Source organism: Hipposideros armiger, unplaced genomic scaffold, assembly GCF_001890085.2.
Source record: "Hipposideros armiger isolate ML-2016 unplaced genomic scaffold, ASM189008v1 scaffold_87, whole genome shotgun sequence".
NCBI lineage: Eukaryota > Metazoa > Chordata > Mammalia > Chiroptera > Hipposideridae > Hipposideros > Hipposideros armiger.
In genome coordinates, this window is record NW_017731437.1 from 3234371 (window position 1) to 3241218 (window position 6848).

The 6848-nt window shown below is 55.3% G+C and overlaps 1 long non-coding RNA gene across 1 annotated transcript; it reads left to right on the forward strand.

Annotated features, from left to right (window-relative positions):
• The first annotated feature begins 1976 nt into the window (after positions 1-1976).
• LOC109383731 (uncharacterized) lies at positions 1977-6550 on the forward strand. The gene is made up of 2 exons (XR_002124285.1): positions 1977-2565; positions 2797-6550. It is a non-coding gene; the product is annotated as an uncharacterized LOC109383731 (long non-coding RNA).
• The last annotated feature ends 298 nt before the right edge of the window (positions 6551-6848 follow it).

Here is a 6848-nt window from a genome sequence, read left to right on the forward strand (position 1 = left end):
CTAGGAAGCACCTGCAATGCAGAAGTCACACCTCACACCACCTGCCTCAGCAGGCCTCGCCCGGCCCAGCCACATTCCCTGCCATCTAAGCCTCGGGGTCACTCCTCCAGGCTCCTAAGGGTGACCCCAGTGGAATGCTCCTGGGAGCGGCTTCCACGGTGCCGCTCCACTACAGCACTTACTACGGTGACACCGCAGGAACCAATTAGTTATCTGTCGCTCCCGATGACACTCTGAGCTCCTCAAACTCAAGGATCAGGTCTTTACCCTCACACAGGAGGGGGTCCGCAAGGAGCTCAACTGAGGTGTTACTGCGAGGACAGCGCGTGGGCAGGGCCGGCGCAGGACGTGCCCGGCAGGAGGGACGGGGAAGACACGTGGCCAAGCCAGAGATCTCGGCCCAGCAGGGGAGGGGTGCCCAAGGAACCCCTGGAAACTTTCTCAGGGTTGATTTATGTAAGAATCTCACCCACTGAAACAGGTCTTCCCATCATCGTTGCTGCAACTCAGCTAATTTCCTGAAGGACATTCCAGGGTCGCTTCCTAAGTGGTGTGTTGAGGAGTCAAGTCTATTCTGAGCTTAGGCAACAGCCACAAAACGGGGGCATTCCCTGCCTGTTTTCTTTTGTCTGAGCCCACAAACCCAGGAACGATACAAAAGCCTTTCTGACAGTAACTATTTCACAAAAGGGAACACCAGCATAAAGTCGTCCCTGTCGCAATGCCAAAGTTGAATTAAGAAACAGTAACTGGGCACAGTGAAATCTCAAAAATTATAAACTCCTACCCTCAAATTTTCCTGCATGCTTCCAAGTTCTTTCCTCTTTACATTGTAATTCCTACTGCCCCATCCTCTGTACCATCCGCTGTGATTTTTAAAAGACAGGACCCCTTTTAAAAGCAAAGGCCCTCCAAGAGACGGGCTGAAGCCTTTCCCCACCCCCGGCGAGTGGCAGGGACCCAGCGTGGGCACCGCCTGGTCCCGCCGCACCGGTCCGGGCTACGGGGAAGCACCAGGAGAGGCCCTTCCCGGGAGGCGAGTGTAACCCCTTATTTGAGTGCCAGCGGGTCAAGGACCCAGAGGCAAACATCTATAGAGGAAAGCCGGAGGGAGGGGTGGGGGGAGCAGCAGAGGGCTGGTGCCCTCCAGTGTGAAAAGGGGGTGCAGCGGAGCCCCTACTTCGCACAGCCGCTCAGGCAGGCCTTCTGCATGGCGTCTATGGTGTACCGCAGGAACTCATGTGCATCCTCCTGGTTCCCAAAGCGGAAATGCCGGGCGATCTCTACAGAGGGAAGAAAGAGGCGTCAGGTNCGTGAACCCCCAAGCCCCTCGCGGACCGCGCAGCCTCGGACTCTCCCCGCGGACCCCCACACCCTTCATGGACCGCACGGCTCCCGGCCCTCCCCGCGGACCCCGGAACCCTCAGGGATACGCACTCACGTTTCTCCGGAGCGCCCCCGGGTGCGCCCGCGTAGAGGCCGCACCTTCCCGCGCCCCAGGCCTGGCAGAAACCCTCGCTTTGGCCAGACCCGCAGCCTTCCCCCGGCCCGCATGCCGCCCAGACCCGGCCCCTTCCTACCCGGCCCTCGCCCGGCACGCTGCAGCCCGCTGCGCTTGTCGTCTGCTCGGCCTGGGCCCCGCACACTCACCATCCGGGCCCTCGGCGCTTCACACACGTGTCACGGCGACCCTTAAAGGCGCCGCGGCCCGGGGCCCCAGCTGGGGAACGCATATATGCCCCGGCAGCTTTAAGAGGCGGGGCTGGCTTCTGCCCCACTCCCTGGGCCCGCCCACAGCCTCTTTACGCGCCGGAAACGTCACCTTCCCGTCCCGCGGCCCCGCCAGCTTACGTAATGACGCAAGCACGCAGAGCCGGAGACGCCTCGCCCCTTTGGCTCGAGCCGGGAGACTTCCCGCAGAGCACGTGAGGCGCCTGCTTCCGGGCTGCGCGCGCCGGCGCGGGCGGCGAGCGCACCTGCGGCGTTGAGTTCCGCGCCTCATTGTCACCTGCCGTTTGGCGGCGGCGCGGAGGGCTGAGTGTGACCGTCTAGGCCCTTTGTGAGCAAGACGCAGGCCGGAGGCGATCAGGGCGAGGCGCGTCCGCGGGCTCTGCGCGAGTCCCTGACCTCGCCCGCTCCAAAAGCGTCACCCCTGACGACCACGTTAAGGCTTGGGTTGAACGTTTGTCGATACGCATCGCTTTCGCAATGCTGAAACAAGCGCCTTTCACCGGAAGCGGCCCCGTTGGCCGAGGGCAGGTGGAGCGAGAGCCGTTCCCAGCCCGACCTCTGGTGGTGTTCTCCCGGAATAGACGCCTTTCCCCAAAAGGCACAACTTCCGGTGCACAAGCCCGTGGGATGCCGCGTCTTGTCTTCTTGTCCCCCGTCCCCCAGATGGGGAGCGAGAATGGGTGTCATCGGAACAAAACTCGCCTTGTAGTTATTACGTGGGGCCTGGGGGTTGGTTTTTTGTTGTTGTTGTTTTTTTTAAGCAAATGAGCAGAAACAAAACCATCGGAGCCTGCTCCTTACCCGTGAGCACCCTCCCCTAAACTTCGGATTGAGGTGAGTCGCGCTGTGCCCTCAGACAGTGATCGCAACAAAGACGGTTGTCACTGTCCCAGGCCTGACACGATGTGTGCTAAGCGAGCGAGCGATTGAAAGTGCGGCGGCAGGTTGGGAGGGGCAGCCGGCGGGGCCGCGGGGACACGGGTTCTGGTCCAACTCGGCCCCGATGAGCAGGTTTTTTTGGGGGACACATCTTGTAACTAACCCGGGCCTCCATTTCCTCATCAGAGAAGACCTGCCCACGTCTCTTTCATTCTTCTAATAACAAAAGCAGCGACATCAGCTTCTCTTGCGGAGCTCAGGGCTGCCACACACCGCGCTGGCCACCTGACCACCCTGTGTCTGATGGGATCCTCATGGCAACCCTACGAAAAGATACTGTTCCCGTTCTGCAGATGAAAACACCGGAGTTGTGCAAGACCCCAGCGAGCAAGTGGCGACCTGAGGGTTTACTTAGACCCCGGTGTATGTCAGGCTCCAAGTTCACACCTTTAGCTCAGGCTCTGGGGAGGTGGGGGTGGGGGTGTGTGACTTGCACACGCTCAGGAGATGACAGAGGCGCTGCCTGACAGCCCTGCATGCTGCTTGAGAATGTAAACCGAGGCCTTGATCTTGGGAAGAGCCCTCCGCCACCCACATCCCCGCGCTGCTTCCCCTTCAATTCCGTCCCAGAAGCCTCCGGAGTGGAGCCTCCGGAGTATGTTCACATGGGTCCATGCAGAAGTCCGTCCTAAGTACTCAATCTCAAAGGTTACCTGAAAAATGCCAATTAAAACCTCCCGTGAGGTCCATGTCACCTCCTCTAGAGCAGCTAAAATAAAGACTAGATGTTGGAGAGCATGGAGAGCATATATTGGGTTGTCGGAAAAGTCATGACACATTTTTTTGCAACGAAAAACATAGAAAAAAATACGTCATGACTTTTCCGACAACCCAATAGATCCTTGGTAAGCCGGTGGGGAGTGGAAGAGGATGCAACGGTTTTGGAAACTCATGTAAATATTTCTTTTAAGTAACGCGAGGACTTACCCTGTGAGCACATCCATTGGTCACCACTGTAGGCTGCTCAGTTCCAAATGCACAGGTGCAGACGTCCTCCCCGACCTTTGGAGTCGGGGGTCCAGCAAGTGCCTCCTGGACATCTCCCCCTGGAGGCCCCACAGCACCTCAGAGTCACCTGCCCAGTAATGGCGCATCCCCACCGTCCCCTAACCTGGATTGCTGTGCTGGGGCTCGGGTCAGATCCTGCCCTTTTCAGCTCTTTCCTTGTGAACTGGCTTGGGGGTGGGGGAAGTCTGGCCGCTGGGTGCCCTGGCACGACTGGAGAGCAGAACGAAGCAGAAGCAGGGCCATTTTCTCCCTCTCGGCTTTGAGTGGAGTTCCTGGCAGTGGTTCCAGCTCCAACCGGAGAGGCACTCTGTGGCCCCAGCCTCTCCACATAAAAGACTTCTTTAAAGAAAGATTTTATTGAGCCAAAAATGCTAACCAAAATGAAGACGGGTCTTGGGGCATGAAGTCCAAACCACCAGCAGCATGGCTAGGTGGGAAAGACGTGCATACAGGTCCACTGACTTTGGCGTTCGCAAGCATTTTTATACGTCAAGCAAGGGGAAGGGGGAAGAAAGACGCAGGTGTCTGCAAGAATTTGCATGAGCTGTAGGCAAAGGGGTGGGAGGAGGTGACATGGGCCAGCTCTGAGATGGAGTCCGAAAAAAGAAACGTCCACTCCTGCAGCCGAGGCTGGCTGGGAGAATCTGCAGAAAGACTCACCTGGAAATTAATCCAAACTTCCAACGGACATAGGAGGCCTGTGAGCAGTCTTTTGGTAGCTGGCCCACAGCCATTAACAGAGTAACAGCTCTATCTCTACCTGGCGTCTATAATTCAATTTACAACATCTCTGAATTTTCTCCTTGTCACTTCCATCAGGATGTAAGCAACCCCTGCATACATACCCCTGCCCCATTTTAAAGGCTGTATGGAGTGGTTTTGGTGTTCCTGGTTGGACCTGCGCCGATATAGGACAGAAACCCCACTGGGCCAGCATTTTGGGCTCCTCTCTCTCTCACCCCATGTAACTCATCAGTCAACAGATTTTACTAATTTTACCTCTTAAATAGTCCTCAAACCATTCCCCCGGCTTCATCCAGTTGCCCAAGTAACGCCCCATTCCATCCATTGCATTATTAAAATAGCCAAATGTATTGCTCAATCTGCCAAATATATTTTAAAAGGCCTAACTGAATATATTGCACTCGTGTCTGAAACCCTCCTGTCCCCTGATGCGGATGGGACAGCCAAGCTCCTCAGCTTGGTCTCTAATGGCCCCTGGGGGCTGGATCCTGCCTGCCTTTCTCCCCTCATCCCTAGTCACGTCCTGCCCTGGGTCCGTCAGCAGAGTAAATCTCAGTGACCCCAGACTCGCATCAGGCTGTCTCTGCTCCAGGCTCAGGCTGGTCTTTGGCCTAAAATTCCCTTTTCCACTTGGCCTTCAACCACCACCTGTGGCATCACTTCCTCCAAGAAGTCTTCCTGGATCTCCCCCCTATCCCTGCCACTAGGTTGGCACTGCCTTGGGCTGGCCTGCACATTCCACTTATACATTCAGTTGGAATGCTCCCTGGCATTCTCCTTCCTCTCCTACCATGACTCTTAAGAGCCAGCACGACGCCTTACTCATCTGTGTGCAAGTCTAAGCAAAGCATCCCCACCGCTGTTGGGTAAGCTGCTTCCACCTTAGCCGCATCTCGGTAAGGCGCCCTGTGGTCCCTAGAGGTGCCGAGGAAGGCGAGCAGGGGCAAGCGCTACTGAAGAGCGGGGCCCGGGAATCTGCCTCTGCAAGGGCTCAAATCCCAGCTCCAGGGCTTACTGGCGGGGTGACCAGGTAACTCCGCTTCCTGCACCTGTTTCCTTATCTATCAAACTGGGAAGATGAGAGGACTGATTTCTCAGAGTTGGCAAGCGTTACATGAGAGAACGTCTGTAAAACTCTTAGCACGAGTCCTCGCATGGAGTAAACATTAGCCATGACTGGAATTACTAGAGGTATTGGAACGATTTCCTAAGTGGCTGCCCATGGAAGTCTAGCTGCGGAGTCTCCTGAGCTGGGGGACAGATCACAAAAGAAAATGGACAGGACCTGTAAGCCAAAACGAGTTACCCGAGACTGCCCTCCTCTGGAAGCCCACTTACCAGGGTGGATTTCAGGAGGGTACCCCCATTCTCTGGTAAGAATGGCTCACGGGAGCCATTCCTTCTGGGAGGCTGGAGCTGTGCTCCGTGATGGTCAGAGGCTGCACAGCCAGCGCCCCATCGAAACCCAGGGGCCAAGTTTCTAATCAGATCCCTTGGGGATCTTGCTCCTGATCCTCTCCTCACCCCCGACTCCACTTAAAGGGGCAAAGCAAGACTTAACAACTTTCGGCTTGCTTTATTTCTAGTTAACACAGCACAACCTCTGCACCCCATCTTGGATCCCATCTTCAAATCCACTCACCCTTTCTCTGTGACCCCCACCCCGACCCCTGGACACTGCACCATCCCGCAGGTTCCAGTTTGGATTCCTCTCATGTTTTTGTTTTAACTGGAAAGAAAGATTTCCCCCAGTTGCTACAGAATGAAAGTGTGTGGAATTACTGTAGCTCATGTTTTGGAGGTCTCTTCTTTTCACACTCCATTTGTTTCTTGGAGAAAACCTGCAATTAGAGCTAAATGATCTCCCCAAATCAAAGCACCACCTTTCACTGCACGATGACTGAAGGCACTTGCGTGTGCCAAGGTGCATTGTGGGTCAGCTCAAAGCTCGAACCCAGAGTTGGAGGTAGGCCTGTTCTTGAATTTCAAAGTCTTAACGCACAGCCTATGGTAACAGCACATGGCCCGTAATACAACTGACCCCAGCAAAGTATCTGTAGGTCCACGATTTTGGTTTCCTTTTTTTTTTTTTTTAAGTTAAGAGTAGGTAAACATATACAGGAGAAAGTAACAGAGAAAAGACTTACAAAGTATCTCGCTGGTCCTGGAGGCTCTTCCATCACCCTCCCCTTGTCTAAATTGGACTCTGCAGGGTCTGCTGCTGCATTTCCACTTTGAACCCACATGTGTCTGTTGGGTGTTTGTTCTGATCAGAGAGCCAGGCTGTCCTTAGCTGACCCCATTCCCTTTTCTCTCACGGAATAAGCAAGGCTGAGGGGGAAATAGTGATGTCTGGTGGAATCTTGAACAATCTGGTCACCCCATGTGTGGGTCTTCAAACGGATTTAACATTGTTTGCACAGGTC